Source organism: Erpetoichthys calabaricus, chromosome 8 (assembly GCF_900747795.2).
Source record: "Erpetoichthys calabaricus chromosome 8, fErpCal1.3, whole genome shotgun sequence".
In the NCBI taxonomy this organism is placed as follows: domain Eukaryota; kingdom Metazoa; phylum Chordata; class Cladistia; order Polypteriformes; family Polypteridae; genus Erpetoichthys; species Erpetoichthys calabaricus.
The window spans coordinates 51,783,915-51,808,761 of record NC_041401.2 but is presented as its reverse complement, the minus strand read 5'-3'; positions in this window follow the sequence as shown (position 1 = coordinate 51,808,761).

Below are 24,847 nucleotides of genomic sequence, written 5' to 3'. Positions count from 1 at the left end.
TACACTGAAGAGGTTGCCAAGTAGTGTAGTAAACAGTGCAAATCCGAGGACTCTCAAAGTTCAACTCAATGACATTTGGCATAATAATAACTTGTTCTTGTCTAAACTTCACTCACATCCTATACTTTTATACTGTATAAACCTTAAGATAAATGTTCATGATATTAAAAAAGTATAATGGACACATCTAAAACAAGGCTCTTCATGGATATCATTCTTTTATTTACACAGTGTTGCCAAATCTTTCCTCAATTTATTCTTACAATCGTATAAATGTACTAACAATCGTTTCTATAATACCACTGCGGCTGAGGCTGATTTTTATTCAGGGAGCAGCTCTAAAGGATAGTCTCCTGTATGTGGATTGAGACTCCATCTTCCTCAAACTGTCTGTGCAAGCAGTTCATGAAAATGGAAACCGGGATCTGTCAATATATCCAACTTTCACAAGATAAATATAGCACAATTCTCGCACTTCTGACAACTTCCAGATAATGGTTATCACGCTGATGACAACTTATGCTTTCCTCTTACAATAGTTGTCACGAAGGGTGTCTGTACCTCTTGTTTTTACCTGATAAGATCTCAATATATTGTTGGGTCTGCCATTTTGATGCAGAAACTGACATGTCAAATCCATATTACAAACTGGCATAGTTTAGCCCTCCTTTATCTGTCTTTATTTTCTTATGCACTTCATCATTACTGGCAAGAAAAAAGAAATTGACAGTTTCTTTCATGTAAAATCAAATGCTTGAATGTTTTCAAAATCCTAACAGCATTTTGTTTTTGTTCCCACTACCATCCATTCCCACAAATAATATCACTGTGAGAATGATGGCTTTCCTGCTACTTGCCTTTAAGTCATCTGTCAGTATAAAATGGGACTATTTAGCCCTGTGCTAGTTAACCAGAAAATAGCGTCAGTTTACTAAAACAACAAGAAATTGACTTTTATAACAGCTTTGGCGATTATGTAACTTGTTGAAGGCTGTCAGAGTGTAAGGACTGGCCATAAAGGAGGACTGGTCCTTTTCTTAACAGGTTTGCTTTCAGGAGTGAGAGACCACTGAAGAAGGCTCTGTAAGCAAACAGCAGTGCTTGACAGCTGATTATAAATCGAGGTGCCGTGTTTACTTAAAATGTGTACAAGTTTAAATGAAATGAAAGCTTTTTGACATTTATTGTGTTTTACACTGTCACAAAGGAATGGTGCCTTTTCTAACTACATCAGGTGTAAGGCAGAACCTATCCTTAGACTTGCCAGTCCATCAGGGGGCACATTGAGTCAGCTTGGAGACACCATGTTGTAGGAGGAAAACCAAAATTGAGTCCAAACCCTGGACATTTTAGGCAACATCATCCATGGCAATAAAGAATGGGGTTTCAGAAATACAGTCAGTTCAGATCTATTCAGACCCCTACACTCTCTGCACACTTTATTGTGTCGTAGATTTAGTATTAAATGGATACATTTATAATTTTTGCCCATCAATCTATCAAACTGCATTGAAGCATAGACCATGGCAAGGGTATAATACCATTTATAAAGCTTTTAGTGTTTTCTGGAGCACAGTGGCCTCAATAACTGTGAAATGGAAGAAGTCTGGAACCACCAGGACTCTTCCTAGCACTGGTTGTCTGGCCAAACTGAGGAACTTGGTTACATAAGTGACCAACAACCCAATGGTCACTCTAATAGAGCTTCAAAGGTCCTTCTTGAGATTACTGTGTCCAGTAATTTGAGGCTGATGACGGGCAGACATTCAGTGATAGAAACCGAGGCCAGAAATGATGTCAACTGTACAGTAGTCTTTTTACTGAGAGTTCCCTCCAACAACTTGTACAAAGAAATTTTCAAAAACCACTGGAGGGTCCCCTGCTGAATAGGAATACTGACAAACATTATAATATTTATCTCAATACATAACAGAGATGGTAGCAGCACTCCATCGATTAGGCACATATGGTCCATTGCCTAGATGGAGGCCACTTTGGAGTGAAAAGTATGTGACAGCATATAAAGAACTCAGAAAGTACCATGAAAAAGTCTGATGAAACCAATATTAAACTCTTTGTGCAGTACTGCAAAGACTATGCCTGGTCAACACCAGGTACAGCTCATCAGCTGCCTAATACCACCCCTATAGTGAAGCATGGTGGGGGCAGCATCATGCAATGGGGGTGCAGGAACAGGGAGGCTGGTTAGAATTAAGGGAAGGATGAATGCAGCCAAATACAGAAAGGTCCTTAAAGAAAACCTACTCCATACTGCATATGTCCTCTACAAAGAGGGACAGTTCACCCTTCAACACAACAATGACCCGAAGTTTACAGTACTGCCAAGACAACACCGGAGTGACTTCAAGACAAATCTCTGGGTGTCACTGAGTGGTCCAGCCAAAGCCCAGACTTAAACCCCATAGAACACGAGTGGGGAGACTTGAAGATGGCAGTTTACAGACCCACCCTGTACAATCAAATGGCGCTTGAGAGGATGTGCCAGGAAGAGTGGGATAAATTGAGCAAATCCGGGTATGCGACTCAAAACTGAAATTGTTGTAAAGGGGAATTCTACAAAGTACTGAATAAAAATCGAAATACTTATATGAATGTATGAATGGTTTTTAATAAATATGCAAACCTTCCTGAAAACATGATCCCATTTTATCATTACGGGTTATTGAGTATGACCCTCCGCATTGAGAGGAGTCAATTGAGATGGTTTGGGCATCTGATACGGATGCCTCCGGGATGCCTCCCTGTGGTGGTTTTACAGGCATGACCAATTGAGAGGAGGGCTTTCTGGGAGAATTATATCTCCCAGATAGCCTGGGAATGCTTTGGGATCCCACAGTATAAAACAAATCTCCATAACTTAAATTTGTCTCTATAGTGCTGCCACCAACCCTCTAGCTTCCTTCACCGTGTCACAAGACCATTTCTTGACCCTTCTTTCTCCCGTTCTCGTTTTTAGAGTCTCTCTTTTATTAGGTTCCCAACCTGTTCAATTACTGCACCATTTACACACACATGAAATCAATTAACTCAATAAACAAAATTCCTACAACAGTACAAAGTGCAAATCTACATAAATCAACTCACGAACAAAATTCAAGTGCAACAGAACACACTGTGACATACTCACTGTATGACGGCCATGTCACATTACATGACTTTTAAAGCGATTTTCAGTTGTAGTCTTCATTTATGTAATTTCAATGATTCAGGGGCAGTCAGCGGCCCACTCCCGTGAAGGCCAGTAACGTATTGTGACATACCCAGCAGCTCAGATCAACTAGTCCATGACTCTTTAGTGGTAGAGATGGGCTCTGTGTGCACAAGAGCTGATAATGAATGCTCATCCAGAAGTACAATTAGTATAATGGAGTGACAAGGAATAAGAAACATGGGGTATTTGGACCTTACAAACAGAACAAAAGCTGATCTCTCTAATGTTGCATTGTTTTGTACCATGTCAAAATGGAAAAAAAGACCAGTGACTGTGGCTGAACTTGCCATACTTGTTAGACTATCAGCACTGGTTCTATCAGGCAGCACATTAATGGCTGTCACAAAAAGGGGTGAGCAGAACTGTACAGGAAGTTTGGCATGCAGTCAGTAAATGTAACATGAACAGAGATTTTAGTCATGCAAATTGATCTGGCAACAAGATCATCAACTTCAGTTGATAAGTTTGACATGCCCTAAGACTAAAGGTGGAGTAATGAGAAATCAGCTAAAGGTATTATATAAAATTATGATTATTTAGGAGTGATGTTCTCATAAGAAGAGGGCAACAAAGCAGGCCCATTAAAGTAGCTTGCCTACCCATTGAAGAGGTCTTAATAATTCAGTAGAGTGAGTCCTAAACTCTGCTCATTTAAGGGCTGGACATCTTATCCCTCGCTATATCGCGCTTCGCCTTTCGCGGCTTCACTCTATCGCGGATTTTATATGTAAGCATATTTAAATATATATCGCGGATTTTTTGCTGGTTCGCGGATTTCTGCGGACAATGGGGACTTTTAATTTCTGGTACATGCTTCCTCAGTTGGTCTGCCCAGTTGATTTCATACAAGGGACGCAATTGGCAGATGGCTGAGAAGCTACCCAACTTACTTTTCTCTCTCTCTCTCTTGCGCTGACATTCTCTGATCCTGACGTATGGGGATTGAGCAGGGGGGCTGTTCGCACACCTAGACGATACGGACGCTTGTCTAAAAATGCTGAAAGATTATCTTCACGTTGCTCCCTTCTGTTCCTGAAGCGACATGCTGCATGGTGCTTTGCATACTTAAAAGCACGAAGGGCACGAATTGATTTTTGATTGTTTGTTTTTATCTCTCTCTCTCTCTCTCTTTTTCTCTGCTCCTGACAGAGGGGGTGTGAGCTGCCGCCTTCAACAGCTTTGTGCCGCGGTGCTTTGCATACTTAAAAGCCAAACAGTCCTATTGATTTGTTTGCTTTTCTCTCTATCTCTCTGACATTATCTGCTCCTGACGCGCACTCCTCTGAAGAGGAAGATATGTTTGCATTCTTTTAATTGTGAGACGGAACTGTCATCTCTGTCTTGTCATGGAGCACAGTTTAAACTTTTGAAAAAGAGACAAATGTTTGTTTGCAGTGTTTGAATAAAGTTCCTGTCTCTCTACAACCTCCTGTGTTTCTGTGCAAATCTGTGACCCAAGCATGACAATATAAAAATAACCATATAAACATATGGCTTCTACTTCGCGGATTTTCACCTTTCGCGGGGGGGTTCTGGAACGCAACCCCCGCGATGGAGGAGGGATTACTGTAATGATTTGAAGGTTATTGTAAATTATGAAGACAAAAAAAATTAGGTCAAAATAATAGAAGGTGTCTTAAAAGTATTATAATTCATTGATTTTCCACACTGGCTTTCTCTGTTACAGAGAACAGAGAACTGTTAGATGCAATACCAGTTTTGGATGCCAGTCCATCACATACATCCAAAGTCACTCGCACATCGGTGTTGTCATTCAACCTGCGTATCATTGGCATGTGGGAGACAAATGGAGAACCTGGAGGAAACCTGTCTGCACACGAAGAGAACATGCAAACTATCAGACTAGATTTCAAACCCAGCTACCTGGAGCTATGTCCCAAAATATATAAGAAGTTACACAAAATATATGAATAGATTTATGCCTTATGCTGAGGCGGAATGGTGGCCCTGAGTCAAGGGATTTGCACTGGCAATTGGAAGGTTGCCGGTTCGAATCCTATAAACACCAAAAGTGACTCTACTTCGGTGGGCCCTTAAGCAAAGCCCTTAACCTGCAATTGCTCCGTCCTGGGTATGATGTTAATCGACATCCAGCCCTGCATATAGGCCCACCAACCTGCAAGGAAAACCTGGGGGCTGGCGGCAGAATTGGCACTCCAGCCACCATAAAAAACTTCACATTGGGTCCATTCCATCTGAACTAGTGTGGTGCTGGGGTGTCACCCGTTGCATGGCTGCACTCAGGTCCTAATCTGGGATCCTGAGTTGGTTTGTCATGTGGTGGTTGTGGCAATGCGCTGTATCAGCACGTGCTACTAACCCCTCTGATGTTGGAAATATTCATGATTGACCCCAAAACCAAGGCAAAACTACTTTGGTGGGGGGAAAAAGAGCCTGTTGGAAATGAAAGTTGCTGTTCAGTGGAGATGAGCATGAAAGCATGCAGGAATTGAGCAATGTGGCTGTCAGCATTAAAAAGAACTGGAGTCAAAAAGACCCCCATCCCTGCCCCCCCCCCAAAGGACGAATTCTCCAGTCACCTTGAAAATGAAGTGTCCTATACCAAAATGAAAACAAACAGACAATTGCCATCATTTCCTTGAACATGTCATTACATTCAAACTGAATGTAGATAACCTGGGCAAACACATCCAACGGCTGTACCTTCGGATACTTTATTGTGCAAACAAGGAGTCTGGAAGCAGACGTTATTAACATTTGCAAATTATTCACCCACCTTGAAGACTCACTGATGGCTCTTCTTCTTTAAACAACGAGACACAGCACACAACAAAGGAAGCAAAATGAGGCATTTTAAGAATTTTCACAGTTAATGAAACATACAGAAGGGTAGCAGTGCTTCACGTTTTTGTCACCTTGTCAGGTTGGCTGTCTTTGATCGCAAAGCATTCAAACTGTGGCCAAGATTTCTTTTTTCAGTCATGATGCACCAGTTTACAACTTTGGGGCAAAAAATGTCGCAGGCTTTATTGTGTAGCTTGCCAAGATTCATGCCCTTCAAATTGAGGGCTCACTACCACCGTACTGCACCTTCCTCTAGTTTTAGAAAGGAAAGGGGGAAGTGCCTGAAGGCAGAGGAATAATTAAGCAAACGCAATGACAGCTGTGGCAGGTCCCGGGCAGGACTGGCTCCACTGAGCTGAATTAATGGCTTCAACAGCCCAGCATCTCCATTAACATCTGATCATTAATTATTAGCCTTAGACAGTATGATTTGAAATTGGTTTACCAGTGCTGAACTCCTAATCCGCTTTACCTGTCTGCAGCCACCGTTAACACACATATTTTATGTATGTATTAATAAACTGGACTGTTCTTCTTGAACCCTTATTCTTTCATTTTGCTATTGCAAGCCTACAATATGATAGGCACAATACAGTACTGGGGCTAAATATACAAACTTTTACCATTTGTAATCAAATAGGCACATCATTTATTCACTCTTTTACAATTACACACAAAAAGCCAAACACCCTATGGAGTTCTATAAAAGAGAGACTTTATTTTCTATGGTCCACATTTCCACTCTTGCTCCTTCCATTGTTTTTGGCCTTAAAGTACCAAGTGTTGGCTTTGCCTCAGTTAAAAGTTTGAGTCCATTTCCATCACTGTTCTTGTAGTGTTTATCGGAGTGCTTTGCTCCCGTTTTCTTCCATTTTTTCAATGCTGTCTTTCCTTTTAGTTGTCTATTTTGTATTTTTTATTTTTTCACCCACAATAGTGCTGTGGTAAATTCTGACACTTTTCAGCATTTGGACCTTTAATGTTTTACATGTTTATTTTTGCTTAATTAAGGGTTTTCACATGTATAAATTCTAGATTGGACATTTGTTTCACGTTTACTTTTGAAAATAAAAAATTGACTTTGGCTACAATTTTGTTTTTTGTTTATTGCGACACCATTTTAAATTTGGTCACACGACTATTTCTGTTGCAGTAGTGATTTCACAGGATTTGATGTATAAGTAGGGCAACCTAATCACTTCTCTATGGATATTACAGCCTTTTGAATAACTTAGCGACAGTAGGTTGTCCAAGTAGGCCTTGCGATAGAATGTTTTGTTGTATTTTGTTACAACCGCCTTTTTGATTTTTCATCCTTTGCTCATTGAGACTTTGTTTCTTGTCTTAAAAAGGTAATCTCCTGGCTCTGTCTCTTGTCACAACAACTTTTGAGGACTCTGTGTGTCTGTAACAGGACCATCCTTACCTTTGACATTTATTTAAGACAGCTTCCTGTCACTAGCTATTTGAGGTGGCATTAGCTAACATTAAATGTTGTACGATTCTGTGTGCTTTTAATGGCCATTTTATTTCTCATATTTTGAATATAGTGGCATGATGACATTACTTAGCCTGTTTATGCCATTTTTGGATGTTTTTATGTTTATTTTGTGCATTTTTACTGTATATATGAAATTGCAATTCTGGCAAAACCATGTTGTAGCTATCTTTTGATGGATGAAGCCATGTTAATAATAGCTGTTATCCCATTTGCTGGTCATGTAATGTGCAGATCACATGGTGCACTGGGTCACACAACATCAAGAAAATATGGGGGCATCCAGTAGCTTGCATCCAACTCTTGGATCAAAGATATTTATGCCAATTAATTATGGAGTGGGTCAAAGGAATCTGAGGTATCATTAAAATTTTTGGTATAATTATTTTGACTACTGTGAAAAGACACGCCTTGACACAACAAAAAATTTTAGAGCAGCCACACCACACACTTGAGTTTGGCTGAAAAAAGGGCAAAATCGAATAATAGGTTTTTACAAGATATGAGTCCAAAACAGAACTGAGATAAAAGGAGGAAAATGGCGATTTTAATGATGTCATCTGGAGAGGAACCGGAAGTGATGTCATCGAGCCTGGACCCGGAAGTGGTGTCATTCGAGCCCAGACAGAACTTTTCATGGCTGGTCTGCAGAGAGAAAACAGAAAGGATCCGTGCACTCTGCCACCCCCAGGTCTGGCAAGGAATTACTTTGTTTTGAGCCCTTTAGCTGCCTCCCATGTGTGAGTGTGTGACACTACGTTTTACTGTTTTTGGATTTTGGTATACAATTTGCCCATGTTATTTTGGTTATTACAGCTCTGACCTGACCTTGCCTGAGTTTGTGCGTAAAGCATTTTGTCCATCTCTTGGCTTTTCCAATTTCAATTGCAACCCTGAGAGTCTGTTTTCATCTAAGTGTTAATTACAATAGATTTTAGCGTTTTTGGATTTCCTCCTTTGGCTTTGGTTCATTAGGCTTTTTTATTTCCATGCTTTTGTTTATTCTTATTTGCAATTGTTTTTTAAGCTTTTTCATACTTGTTAAGTGCTTTGCTTTTTCTTCTTTCTTTTAAATGGCTTTCTGTTTGGTTTTTAAATTAATTACAGAAAAACTAGCTTCTTGATTTGCTTTTTTAACTTTTTTTGAATATCGTTGTTCTGAAAATCATTATATTTATTGGCTCTTTGATTGTATCATTTTAGAGAAAAGCCAAGCAAAATGACACCTTTTATTGGCTAACTAAAAAGATTACAATATGCAAGCTTTCGAGGCAACTCAGGCCCCTTCTTCAGGCAAGATGTAATCATTTTGAAATTCTTGATTTAATTCATTCAGAGAATCAGTGTTTTTTGTTTGTAAAAATGAACTTTCTGAAGGTAAATGGAAATGTAGCCCTCACATGTTCAGTTCAGTTACTCAGAACCAGAAGTAGACTATTACATTTATGATAGCGACCGGCTCTTCTTGGCCTTCCTTCTCACTGTCTATTCCTGACTAAATGTTTAAATGTTGCCTCCACTCCTTAAAGCCCGAATGCTACTTTTAGCTCTTTCTATGACCGAGTATGTGTTGTTTTTCATCCTATCTGTTGCATATATCCATCCATCCATCCATTATCCAACCCACTATATCCTAATTACAGGGTCACGGGAGGTCTGCTGGAGCCAATCCCAGCCAACAAAGGGCACAAGGCAGGAAACAAACCCTGAGCAGTGCGCCAGCCCACCGCAGGGCACACACACACACACACACACACACACCCACACACCAAGCACACACTAGGGACAATTTAGAATTGCCAATGCACCTAACCTGCATGTCTTTGGGCTGTGGGAGGAAACCGGAGTACCCGGAGGAAACCCACGCAGACACGGGGAGAACATACAAACTCCACGCAGGGAGGACCCAGGAAGCGAACCCTGTTGCATATATCTTCTGGGAAATTATTTTTTTTATTATTTTGTTTAAGTGGTCACAAACAATACAGGAAAATCCATCTGTAGAAAAGTCATAACACAAGCAGCATAAAGCAAAATTTGAAATAAGCCTAGAAAAGGGAATAGAAGTATGCAGTGTTATGACTGCTGCCGCAAATGGAGAGGGGAATGTTTATGAAAAAAACTATGGTCATGCAAAGAACTTCAATAGAGTAAGTTGTTTAATCAATAAAAAATAGCCCAAAACAGCAAAACATAGCTAAATACAAAAAGGTGAAAGAGAAAGATTCAGAGAGAAAATGCAAAAAATACTCTAATTTAAAATTAGAACAAAATTCTTAAAGAGTCAAAGAAAATATAACCAAATTTAAAAAGACCAGAATAATAAAAATGCAAAAAAAAAAAAAAAGAATCCACAAATAACCAAGGTCATCCAAAACTCAAAAATGAAATAATAATAATAATAATAATGCCAAAGTCAAAAAGCCAGAAAGCAATTAACTAAATGCTGAAAAGATCCTCAAAATCAAAAAGAACAACATACAATCATAAATGGAGCAGGGGGCGACATGAATTGCATGTTACCTAATGCAGCTCCATTGAAAGAACAACAGAACAAGGCTTCAATAGCCCTCAGGTCCTGTAGCCTGACCTAATTACAGCATGTGCGGGCCATTACCTAAACTGACGTCTCAATTCATAATTACCATAAAAGGAGAATACATTAAGCTAACCCTAAATAATAGGCAAAACCAATCAAGACGTAGAGCTAATAGGACTTGATGTTTCAGTCCCTGTGGTAAGTCGGCTCTCTCGATGTTGGCTAAGTGGCAGTAGGCATGGAGTGATGACACAGAGAGTAGGTACCCATTGGGTGGGTTTCATTGATAAACCCATGGGGAGAATCTTCTGCTCCCTGAAATCATGTAATAGTTAAGCTGCTTTAGAAAATACAGGAATGAATTGTTGTTAAAATGCACGTGAATGTTCCTGGTACTGGAACACTCTGGGTAAGAGGTTTTGACTTTGTTGCTGTGTCATCTGACCTGTGGTTGTTGCTGTCTGGAAACACAGAAAAAAAATGCTCTGAGATGTTAGCTGTTCACCAGTAAGTAGTAAATTGCCACAGATGTTGAGAACAACAAAAAAAATCAAGTAGTGAAGTTGTTCTTGGGGCATTTGTATTCTCTCTGAGTTAAACTGCCTCCTCCTGAAGTGCTTCTTCTATATCCGAAGGATTGTTAGGAACAGGACGTCTGAAGGGACCTCAGTTTTGGAAGTGTCTGCAAAGAGCTGTGGCTAAAATGTGGTTGGTTGTTGACATCTTAGGTGGATGCCAATAAGAAGGAAAATCCACACAATGTAACCAGGCGATTCCTTAGATTTGACTAATAAAACCCGGCCAGTCACAACTGAACAACTGACTGTACCGGCTAACTGCTTACCAGAGTCTGGCATGCAGACGTAGTTGGTGGGCTGTAGATCGGTAGAGTAAATGTTCTTTAAACTTACTTTTTGCTTTGTCTTTTTAGTGATGGAATGAGACAAAGTTGGTCAGGGTACAAGTGGATTGCTGTTATGCTTATTCGGTTTTGTGCTATAAATGTAAAAAAATTGTGAGACCTAAAAACTCATTAACCCTTTCGGTCCTGGCATCCTATTTGTTTTTGTAAAGCACAGGTACGTTTGTAGCCATTAGAACCATGAGTGCTACTATTAGCGCAGGCTGAAGAGACTGAAAATGGACTCTTCCGAACTGTGCACACCACATAGTAAGTAGCTCCACTTTCAATTTCATTTCCTCAAGAAGATTGAAGTATTTGGCAGCATTGTATAATAATAGTGATTTTTCAGCTTCCTAGACACCCCAAAGGTAGAATATCTCACAAAATAATTTTTCCCATAAAAACAGAAAATCCAGAGCTGAAAGGGTTAAAAAAAGAAAGAAATGATTACACAAAAAAAGATTCCCTAATTAAAGCAGACAATACTGTAATTAATAAAGAATTTATAAAGAATGTTAGATATACACAAGATGATATATAATTTGATTGCATCACTTGACAAGGGTTTATTGAAGTCACTAAGTTTTGTGGTCTTGGGAACCTTTTGTAAGAGGCTTCTAAAAAATATAAGATCATAAAGCAAAAGTTTTTCCCTGTTCATCATCAGTAGAACACATTCTTTTAAAACTGTGCTGCTGCAGACATATTCTCCCCAAATGTGGATCAGATCACAGAGGAAGGATAGATGTGATCTGAAGTGACTCTGCAATAGCAGCCCATTCATCTATTTTTTTTACTGCACCTACCTAATCCAGTTTTAGTGTTACAATGAACTGAAGCCTTTCTTGGAAAGATCAGACGCAAAGTATGACCAAACTTGTCCTTAAGGAACAAAAAAAAAAGGATATGTAAGTGTAGAATCACAACTACAGTATTGATTTGATGATGCTGAGGGAACCAAAATGGCTGAAAGGATGTAGAATCATACCTCTTCAACGTAATATGGAATGATTTATCTATACTTTGATTTATTGAACCCAGTTATTAAAATTATAGGATCGCAAGGAATCTCATGGCAGAATCAGGTGTGTGTTTTTGTTGAAGAATCCACTCTGTGGTGCTGCTGGCAAAACTCCATCCACAAGCTGTGAACTTGAGATCTTCAGCTTACTAACCAGCAATTTCATTCAGCTGAGTGGATTTCTATCCAGCTGTTGTAATGTGCATAGTAGGATTTTTAACTAACAAGAGCATCTGTTTAAAAAAGCAAAAAAAAAAAAAAAAAACAGGGTCACATTTTTTTTATTTCATTTTCTGGTAAGAGCATAGCACAACAAAATTGTAACTCTGATACAGGAAAGAGACACTTGATCAGACCAACTTTCCTACATTGAGCAAACCAAAAATTGTAGTCAATGAAGCAATCCATTGTTACTAGATGTTCTATATAAACTTATTTAATTATTTTAGGTTAGCTAGTTCCAGAAAGTTCTGACAAGTGTTTACTGAAGGATCTCACTGTTACAGAAGGTCTTTTCGCCATGTCACCAACCGACACATGTACAGCACAACCCCTCAGTGGGAACAGACCAAAACACGAAGTGAAACACAGGATGAGATCATCAAAACACAGCACAAGAAATAAAATTAATTTCCAGAAATTACAAAAAAACTGTTCAGAACTGATAATGAAATTAACCTCACAACAGTTAAGTCAAACTCTACCCATCATTAATTCCACTTAGTCTAGTTTATATCAAGGGGGCCAAAGACCATTCTGGCAACATCAGGCGTGAAGCAGGAAGCACTCTGGGTGAGGTGTAGATAGATAGATAGATAGATAGATAGATAGATAGATAGATAGATAGATAGATAGATAGATAGATAGATAGATAGATAGATAGATAGATAGATAGATAGATAGATAGATAGATAGATAGATAGATAGATAGATAGATAGATAGATAGATACTTTATTAATCCCAGGGGGAAATTCACAAACTACAAATACTACAAACCCTCACCAGTTACTTCAGCTGTTTTTCCTGAGCAGATGAATTGGATATCCTACTATATGCCTATTGCATTCTAAAATTACAATTGCTTCTTCCAGTCTATGGTTGTACTGATCACGACATAACTAACAATCATATAGTCCTCAGTTTCTAGACCACCGTAAATTCAGGTAAAAAAAATAACACATAGGCCTACATGGTTTTATGTTGGATTTATTCGGCCAACGTTCAGTGGCCATATGTGAAAAACTTAGTGCACTCTTATTTCTTCTATATAAATTAAGAAGGTAAGAAAAGTCAGGAGCTGCTAATCAAGGGGTCTGGATATCATTAGGTAGCTATAAAAGGAGAACTTTCAGTAGTTTGGTCTTTAGCCTTCATATTGGCGATAGCACTGAGCCAAGGACAAGAATCACCCACTGAGTATATGGAATATTGTGACCACTATTGATAAGTGAAACAGGGTAATTTTGATTTGAATGCACCTTCACAAAACTGACATAAAATTAATTTCGCTAGCAACTTAACATTTGTGAAACATGAATCTCACTGAAAGTGTTTTTGGGGTTTTAAAAATGCTTGTGGGATAGAAAACAAGCAATTTTATTCCATAAAGACTCATTCACACTTGTTTACCTGTGCTTTTTTGTGCAGCTTTACAATGCAGGTCATCACCTGCAAACCGATAACATCAAATCACAGTGGAGGTGCAATGCATTTTTTCAAAAATGTGACATATTGCATATTTCCAACACAAAGGCACACCAAAATGCACCATTATGCAGATTACTGTGTTTACTTTATAGAAAAATTTACCAAATGGAAAGCCACTTGCATCCATTCAACCCCGCAATTACCTTGCTACTGCTCTTTCCTGTTTCTCGATTCCTACAGATGCTGCTTGCATCATGGAGCTAGGACTTGCATTTCTGTCTGTGATTCTTGTTTAGGATTGTGATTTCCAAGGCTGTCATCAAAACTGGCAAAGTGGGCATCCTCTTACCAGTACAAAACACAACACATATCTGATGGCTCAAAAAGACGTCTACACAAGACAAAAATCGAGTCTAGTGCTGTTAAATAAACATCTTTGTTAATGTGTCAATGGCACAAGTTTTGCAAGAAGTGATTTTGCATATTTTGAGGAAAACAAAATACCGACTTTCACTGTAAAATAAATTTCATCTGAATCGTTTTGATCATTGCTGGTAGCCTCCTGAAGATTAGGAACTATTAAGAGTGCTCTGCTTGGACATTATTCATTTCTATCCCTATGGAATTTAATTATTTTTTCATTTGATTTTTATTCTTTGAGAAAAACAAAGACCCATTTCCTTGCTGATCTTAAGATGGAGATCTACACATTCAGGTAGAGATACAGTACATAGTACTTTTATCATCTACCAAGTGGAAATTTTTTGTCAGTCAAAATTTATTTTACATGTATATCATCAGCATTTCTTTTACTCCTTGTTATAGCATTTTGAGCTTCACTTTTATGAAAATAAATGTTGCTGTTGTTGTAAATGAATAATCTTATATTTAAATGTTGAGTTTATTAATTATTAAAATAAAAAATCTAGCTAGCACAGAATACAATAGTTAGCACTGCTATGGCATGGATCAAGCATTCTGGGCCCAATGTCAGTGTGGTGTTTGCATGTTCTCCCCTATCCCAAAGACATGCATGATATTTTGATGGCTGTTTCCAGATTAGCCCCCTGTGTGAGTGGGCTTCCCATCCAGGATTGTTTCTGCCTCACAGTGCATAATAGGCTTTGCCCCCACATATCCCAGAACTGAAATTGTCAGGTGTGAGAAGATCTCATTACATTGTGTTCATGAAGACAGTGTCTCTGGCTGTCTGTGACAGTGAATTCAGCAGGCCAACAAAATGGGTGTCTGGTTAATCGAGACAGTTCTTACATTGACTTTACCTTTTGTTTTATTACAAGCATGTCCCTAAGCTGAGCTTCATTTACCTTTCCGCTAATCCATATTAGTGCAGCCTGGTCAAACAGGGCAGGTGCTGATTCTTCTGTTGCACACAAAATACAGTTTCATTAGGTGTTCATGCTTATAAACCATAAAATAAAACTGTTGTAATGCTTCCTGACCGTGTTTAATTTTTTTTTTTTTTTTATGGTACCACTTCCCACATGCTACACAAACGTTATCCTAAGATTATGTAACATGACTGTGCCTTCTATATCTGTTAACTGCTGGTGCAGCTGCGGTTTTTTGCTTTTTTTGCTAATGCTCAGGAGAACAAACAGTAATAGCTTCCTTTTTTTTCATTGCAAAATCTCTGAGGCGAACAGGTGTGCGCAATCGCTCACCACAGAAGAGAAGCCAATGTGCTGTCTGTCTAAAAATTCCATTGCTGTGTGACACCCACTGGTCAAGCTTACACAACTCTGCCTTCCTGTTAGCCATTCTGATGACTCATTAACCTCAAGGAGGTGGATGCATTAGATATATTTTTCCCCTTGAGCTACAGTTTGTGACCTGTTCATTCTTCATCATCTGCCTCCACCCTAACTTTAATGGTAATTGTAATGTCAGATTCCAAGTTAAGCCAAAGCACTGAATTGTTGTTTTCTAGTGTTTTTTCCTTCTTTCAGTGTTTGAAATTAAAAACAGATTTATTCTGAGTTTGTGTATCTGTTAATTTATTATTTTCTTACTGGATTCATTTTATATGTTTTTTTATATATTTAATCGAGCTTTTAGTTACAGGGCCCCTAAACTGTGCAATGATCTGCCTGCTATTATAAGAGATGCCCCTTCTGTCTCAGCTTTCAAAGCTACCCACTACTTCAGCTTAGCATATCCTGACTAGTGCTGCTAATTGACTGTGCATACTGCATCGCTGTTGTTAGTCATTAGTTCTAAAGCATAAGTAACATGATAGTTATAATTTGTTACTAACCCTCACCTATTCTGTTTCTCTTCTTGGTACTCAAATGTGGCACTTGGTGCCACTGCTCACCTCCAAGTTGTTTTTCTTACCTAAGATAAAGTCATCTCTGATGGAGGATCACAGGAATCATCGGGTAGAGGGGTCCTTTCATCAGATTGGCTGTCCCAGTTCTGTCTCAGCTGTGGAATGGCCAATTGGGGGAGGCAGCTTGATGGCTGATTGTCTCCGGGACTCTAAACAAATCCAAATCATATTATGGGATATCATCTACTGTTAAATTATGCTCTGTATTTGTAATATTTTTATTTTTCTATTTTATTGTATTGAGGATTACTTGTGTTTTGTTCTGTGTATTGTATTGTATTTACCCCGTTCTTTTTGACACCCACTGCACGCCCAACCTACCTGGAAAGGAGTCTCTCTTTGAACTGCCTTTCCCAAGGTTTCTTCCATTTTTTCCCTACAAGGGTTTTTTTTTTTGAGAGTTTTTCCTTGTCTTCTTAGAGAATCAAGGCTGGGGGGCTGTCAAAAGGCCGGGCCTGTTAACGCCCATTGCGGCACTTCTTGTGTGATTTTGGGCTATACAAAAATAAATTGTATTGTATATTTTAACACATGGATCTGTGTCATGCTACAACACTTAGACCTTAGTGAGCTTATAAAAGAGGAAAAGGTGTCCCTTTACAGTAGACACAGGGCTGCAGCCCACCAAAAACATTCATTGTATGAGTGCAGCACATCCACAGGAGGTGGACAAGGCCTTCCAAAGCTTGGGTGGGTGACAATGAAGTCCTCATTTACCAAACAGTCATGGAAATGAATCTAAATATGAGAGGAAGAAGGTGCTATAAACTAACTGAATTTCTCATTTTGTATTAAATGCCTCATCTTCAAATACTAGAAGCACTTAAAAGTAGACTATAAATGGAAATCATTTCAATTAAAATGGTGGTAAAGAGCAAAAAGTATTATACACTCTTAAAAATAAAGGTGCTAGAGACGTTCTTCAGAGCAATGCCATATGGGAATCATTTTTGGGACCTAAGTGACTTACTGTGGAGTTGCAGCTGACTCCTTATACTCTTTTTAATACACCCCATTAGTGCAGAATCATCTGAGAATTTCTACCAGTGACACAACCTGGTATTGTATTCACAGTGCATCTGGAAAGTATTCACAGAGCATCACTTTTTCCACATTTTGTTATGTTACAGCCTTATTCCAAAACGGATTAAATTCATTTTTTTTTCCTCAGAATTCTACACACAACACCCCATAATGACAACGTGAAAAAAGTTTACTTGAGATTTTTGCAAATTTATTAAAAATAAAAAAACTGAGAAAGCACATGCACATAAGTATTCACTGCGGTGGGTTGGCACCCTGCCCGGGATTGGTTCCCTGCCTTGTGCCCTGTGTTGGCTGGGATTGGCTCCAGCAGACCCCCGTGACCCTGTGTTTAGATTCAGCGGGTTGGATAATGGATGGATGGATGGACATAAGTATTCACAGCCTTTGCCATGAAGCTCAAAATTTAGCTCAGGTGCATCCTGTTTCCCCTGATCATCCTTGAGATGTTTCTGAAGCTTATTTGGAGTCTACTTGTGGTAAATTCAGTTGATTGGACATGATTTGGAAAGGCACACACCTGTCTATATAAGGTCCCACAGTTGATAGTTCATGTCAGAGCACAAACCAAGCATGAAGGCAAAGGAATTGTCTGTAGACCTCCGAGACAGGATTGTCTCGAGTCTCAAATCTGGGGAAGGTTACAGAAAAATTTCTGTTGCTTTGAAGGTCCCAATGAGCACAGTGGCCTCCATCATCCGTAAGTGGAAGAAGTTCGAAACCACCAGGACTCTTCCTAGAGCTGGCCGGCCATCTAAACTGAGTGATTGGGGGAAAAGGGACTTAGTCAGGGAGGTGACCAAGAACCCGATGGTCACTCTGTCAGAGCTCCTGTGGTCCTCTGTGGAGAGAGGAGAACCTTCCTGAAGGACAACCATCTCTTCAGCAATCCATCAATCAGGCCTGTATGGTAGAGTGGCCAGATGGATGCCACTCCTTAGTAAAAGGCACATGGCAGCCCGCCTGGAGTTTGCCAAAAGGCACCTGAAGGACTCTCAGACCATGAGAAAGAAAATTCTCTGGTCTGATGAGACAAAGATTGAACTCTTTGGTGTGAATGCCAGGCATCACATTTGGAGGAAAAAAGGCACCGCTCATAACCAGGCCAATACCATCCCTACAAGTGAATTTCCCATTGGGATTAATAAAGTATCTATCTATCTATCTATCTATCTATCTATCTATCTATCTATCTATCTATCTATCTATCTATCTATCTATCTATCTATCTATCTATCTATCTATCTATCTATCTATCTACAGTGAAGCATGGTGGTGGCAGCATCATGCTGTGGGGATGTTTTTCAGCGGCAGGGACTGGGAGACTAGTCAGGATAAAGGGAAAGATGACTGCAGCAATGTACAGAGACATCCTGGATGAAAACCTGCTCCAGAGCACTCTTGACCTCAGACTGGGGCGACGGTTCATCTTTCAGCAGGACAACAACCCTAAGCACACAGCCAAGATATCAAAGGAGTGGCTTCAGGACAACTCTGTGAATGTCCTTGAGTGGCCCAACCAGAGCCCAGACTTGAATCCGATTGAACATCTCTGGAGAGATCTTAAAATGGCTGTGTACCGATTCTTCCCATCCAACCTCATGGAGCTTGAGAGGTGCTGCAAAGAGGAATGGGCGAAACTGGCCAAGGATAGGTGTGCCAAGCTTGTGGCATCATATTCAAAAAGACTTGAGGCTGTAATTGCTGCCAAAGGTGCATCGACAAAGTATTGAGCAAAGGCTGTGAATACTTATGTACATGTGCTTTCTCAGTTTTTTTATTTTTAATAAATTTGCAAAAACCTCAAGTAAACTTTTTTAACGTTGTCATTATGGGGTGTTGTGTGTAGAATTCTGAGGAAAAAATGAATTTAATCCATTTTGGAATAAGGCTGTAACATAACAAAATGTGGAAAAAGTAATGCGCTGTGAATACTTTCCGGGTGCACTGTATTGTCTGAGGTGTGTAGAGTAAGGAGAAAAGGAGACAGAACTGGTCCATGTGGCTCTCCAGTGTTGCTCCCACCCACATCACAGACACGGTCCATTAGTCACACCAACTGTGATACTCCATTATCCGGGACAACATAGGCTCCTCCTCTTGCATATCCCTGAGCTTACCCCCTTAACAGGGATGGCTGGATGATACTGAATGCACTGGAGAAATCAAAACACATAATCCTCACAGTGTTTCCAGTTTTGTCCACATGGGATCAAGCCTGACAGATACTGTAACTGCATCGTCCACTCCAATCTTTGTCCCATAGGCAAATGGCAGTATGTCCAAGTAGTAGTTCTCACGAGGATTCAAATAGTCCAGTACATGGCTTTTGAAGATCAAAGTCAAGTGAAAGTGAACTTTATTGTCGTCTTAACCATTTACAAGTATACAGACGAAATTGCGAAGCTCAGGGTCCACAGTGTAACAAAATGAAGTGCAAATAATAAATTAAAAATAGAATTAAAATTAAAATTTAAACTTAAAATTAAAACACAAACAAGACAAGACATTGTGCAAAGACAAGACAAAAGAAGTAGCAGCAATATTGACGTGTAGTTAGCAATATGAACATTGATACAATGTATGGTATTTGCAATCTAGATACATAAATATAGGCAATAGGTATGTAATATAATAAATAAATAATAGATATAGATAATACAGAAATTATCAGTGTATGATAATAGTTGTTTAAGACATGTGTAAACAATGGCAGGTCAGAATGTTTCACAGCAGAAGGTTATCAATAGTGTCAAAATACTTAAAGGTCAGTATGAGATTTTCAGTTCTTTTCTACATGCACACTCGTCTTTGCAGGAAAGTGTTTTTAGAGGTGGTTGAGGAAGTGTGGAAGATCCCAAGGGGCAGCCTGGTGTTAAGGAGTCTGACAGCTTGGGGGAAAAAACTCTCCTGCAGCCTGGCAGATCTGACTTTGATGCTGCAGTATCTTCTCTTGGATGACAGAATTGTGAAAAGTCCATGTGAGTGGTGTAAGGGGTCCTGCACAATGTTGCAGACCTTGCGGACACAGCGTTTGTAAAATATGTCCTGTAGTGAAGGGAGAGGCACCCCAATAATGTTTTCTGCTGTCTTCACTATCCTTTGCAGGCGCTTGCGGTTGGATATGTTGCAGTTGCCATACCAGACAGTGATGCATCTGGTCAGAACACTCTCAATGGTGCCTCTGTAGAATATGGTGAGGATGGAAGGGGGGAAGACATGCTCGCTTCAGCCGCCTCACGAAGTGTAGTCTCTGCTGGGCTTCCTTGATTAGTGATGAGGTGTTATGCATCCACGTAAGTTCCTCAGTTATGTGCACACTGAGGAACTTGGTACTCCTAACAGTCTCCACATCTGAAACGTTGATACTGAGTGGGATATGGGCAGGATGTGATTTTCTGAAGTCCACGATTATCTCTTTTGTCTTGTCAACATTGAGAGATAGATTGTTGTCTTCACACCATGCAGACAGCCGTTGCACCTCATCTCTGTATGCTGTTTCATCATCCCTGCTTATCAGTCCCAGCAGCGTCGTATCATCCGCAAACTTAATGATGTGGTTGGTGTTGTGCGTGGCTGTGCAGTCGTGAGTCAGCAGGGTGAAGAGCAGTGGACTAAGCACACAGCCCTGTGGCATTCCAGTGCTCAGTGTGATGTTGCTTGAAGTGTTGCAGCCCATCCGAACTTCTGTCAAAAAGTCCAGGATCCAATTGCAGAGGGTGGTGTTCAGGCACAACTTGCTCAGTTTTACAACCAGCTTTTGGGGGATGATTGTGTTGAAGGCAGAGCTAAAGTCTATGAAATGCATCCTGACATATGTGTCTTTTTTATTCAGATGTGTCAGGGAGAGGTGAAGGGCAGAGCATATGGCATCCTCAGTTGAACTGTTTGAGAAGTATGCAAACTGAAGAGGGTCAAGGGAGGCAGGGAGATTAGTCTTTGTGTGACATGACTAACCTTTCGAAGCACTTCATGATGATTGGCGTGAGTGCAACTGGTCGGTAGTCATTCAAGTATGTCACTGATGACTTCTTCAGCACTGGTATGATGGTGGTCAACTTGAAGCATGTTGGGACTGACGACTGGTTCAGAGATGTGCTGAAGATGTCTGTGAGGACACCAGCCAGTTGACTGGCACATTCTTTGAGCACACGACCAGGTATGTTGTCAGGTCCTGCAGCCTTGGATTGACTCTGGATAGAGTCCTCTTCACATCAGTTATGGAGAAACAGAGTACCTGGTCAGTGGAGGGAGATCTTCATGATGTGGAACGTAAGGGCCACTGGTATGTAGTGTTTGGTGGAAGAGGCGCCTTCCTTCTTTAGAGCTCATGTTTGTGCATTTTTGTTAGACATAACAGCACATTTAGACTGCCTTTCACATGACAGAACATTTTCACAAACACATCTTCAGATGAGTAATAAGTCTTTGCAGTCTCAACTTCTGACTATTTCATATCAATGTCTATAATAACTGCTTTTGTCTATAAGTGAAGTTCCATAGTTTCCCTTAGAAACACTTCTAATTTATGACTGCCTATATAGCAAACATCAAGCATCCCCCTCCCCTCGGCCCACTGCATGTCTCTCAGATTCGCACAAATAAATCATTATCGAAAACGAACTATGATACATAAATCAACTAGAATGTTCAAGCAAATTATAGAAAAAAACATGATCTAAATCTGTTAAGTAATTCTCTCATGAAAAGCGGACAGACATACAGACAGACAGATGTTGGATAATATATTTATATATATATATATATATATATATATATATATATATATATATATATATATATATATATATATATATATATATAAATACAGTGATCCCTTGCTATATTGAGCTTCGTCTTTCGCGGCTTCACTCCATCGCGGATTTTAAATGTAAGCATATGTGAATATATATCGCGGATTTTTCACTGCTTCGCGGATGTCTGTGGTCTACAGTACGTGTGCTTCCTCAGTTGATTTGCCCATTTGAATTCAAACAAGGGACGCATTTGAATTGAAACAAGGGACTCTGTTGGTGGATGGCTGAGAAGCTACCCAATCAGAGCATGCGGTTAAGTTCCTGTGTGCTGCTGATTGTCTCAGCGACGGAGTGCTGCATTAACCAGGAAGTACTAATCTCACTCATTCAGCATTAACGTGCACAAGCGCCAACAGAAGATGCAAATGATTGCAGAAAAGGTAAAAGTTTTGGATATGTTGAAGGAAGGAAACAGCTACACCACTGCAGGACACCATTACAGCATAAATGAGTCCACGATTCTTTTTATTTAAAAAGGAGGAAAAGCATATAAGATCTACGGCTGCAGTGTCTTTTAACCAGGGCGCAAAATGAGTTGCAAGTGGACGTTGTAAGGCAGTAGTATGGATGGAATCTGCTTTAGGGATTTGGATTGAAGAGTGATGGAAGAAGAACAACGGCGGTGCTAAACAGTCGCCTGAAGAGGCTCCTTTAGAAGAGCTGTAACGCTATCCTTTGTTGTGCAGTAAAATTAAACTCATCGTTATCGGACAAGTCGTCGTGTCATTGTTGGTGAGTAACCATAATTAATTATTTACGTACAGTACTTATTACATGTACATAGTTTAGTGTCACTGTACACACATTTTATTGTATACAATTTTTCTTGCATTGTACGTATTTATTGATGGTGGCCTGTCTGTCGTAATGGCTGTAACATATGTGATATCGGAGACGCTCGATATCTTTAAAATAATATTTAGGTTTTACTGTGTTTACATACATAATTTCAACGAATCTTACCTAATATCTAAGAGAATACAAAGGGTTTATGCTGTATAATTGTGCGTGAAATGTTTATAATAGTGTGGGAGAGTTTATAAGGACTTAAAATATATAAAAATAACCACATGAACATATGGTTTCTACTTCGCGGATTTTCTTATTTCGCGGGTGGCTCTGGAACGCAACCCCCGCGATGGAGGAGGGATTACTGTATACTGTACATATATATATATATATATACACATACAATAGCTTGGAGCCAGAGCATATCCAAGCAGCATTGGGTATAATCCTAGATGGAATTTCTGACAAATGGAGGACACACTCAGTCACACCAAGCTAATTTAAAGGTGCCAATTAAGTGCTAACACTTTAGAATTGCAGCTTTAAGGGCTTGTTATGGTACTTCTGTCAAGTCACTTATTGTTATATAATGCAAACAAAGCATTTGTTAAGGTCTTGTTACCTAGAAGTAAGTGACTGATAGATGCACTATCAGTGCCCTTATTCTAAGTGTCATTTAATGCCAAGAAGAGCATTTGTCAAGGTCTTGAACGTAGCAGCAACTGACAAATGGATGTACCTAGATAGTCCCTTCTTAAAAATTGTGGAACACCAGAATACCGCAAAAATCCTATATGGTGAGATGAAAAAAGTGTAGACTATTTATAGATGTGACTGTTATGCAAGCAAAATACAAAACTTTCAAAACAATATTCAGTACCAGATATTCAGGTGCTATTTATTTAACATTTCCTGGGTTCACATAACTGGAATAGGCAGTCCTCTCTTTGTTTTTGACCTTCTTGCTTGGACCCTATCATAGACCGTATCTCTCCTGGGTTTTTCAGGTCTGACACACTTTTTATCCTCTAATAAAAGAGGTTTGGGGTTCTCAACGTTTTCACCATGAAAGGAATCGTGAAAATGGGTAACTGAGCCCAGGTACCCTGAGTTGGGAAGCCACCATACTGAGACAGGCTGATCATTACAACTGAAGTTGACAATTTAAGTTTCTGCACACAGTGGTTGTTAAGGATCACTGGACATTTCCTTAATTATTTCATTGTTTTATATAAATTGTTTTATAACTAGGACCATTTTCACAATTAATGGTTCTTTAATGGTATTTTATGGTTCTTTATTGGGTTATATGGTTCCTCATAAAACCATTGCTGGACAAAGCACCATTTTATTCTGGGAAGGGTTCTTTGCATAAATATATATAAAGTTGGTTCTTTATGCCTTGAAAAACTTTCTAATATGGGAAAAAGTCTTACATTTTTAATTTATGTTAGGCTACTTAGCAGGACACTAACAGATAAAGAAAACCTGAACATAGCCTGGATGTATGCAGCAAGAAGAATCCATTCATATTCCACAAATATGTTACCATCTACAGTATTCATGGTTATTATCTATATGAAACCAGTTACTGGTCTAAGCAAACAAAGATTCTTTCTGGAACCTTCATGAATTTGTTATTAACTCTGACAGCACCAAACAGCCTCACTACTCAAGGAATGGATGTGGAGGTGGTACACTGCTACAAGAACTTGGGGGTCCAAATCACTGATCTGCTAGACTGGACTAGTAAAACAAAACAATGATATAAGAAAGGGAAGAGCAGACTTGTTTTTTTCTTGGGAGAGTATGTTACTTTAATGCTGGTAGTAACATCCTTCATATCTGTGTGATGGCCAGTGTGATTTTCCATGCTATAGTGTGCTGGGCCAGGAACTTCATTTTAAGAGAGTTCCACCAAATCACCTGAAGTAACTTCAGTGATGACCAACTGGAGTTAGTAGCAGAGCAATGAGTGAAGACAAAACTGACTTCCATTATGAGTAACATTCCACATTCTTTCTCTGACACACCAGCACTGGGTTCTTTTAGACAACATATTATTCAGAAGAAGTGTGTCAATAAGCGTTACTGGGGCAATACATCTTTATAATGCCACATTCTGACTGCTCCCATATCTTTAGCCAAATCAGAAGCTTTTACATCTTTCTTCTAA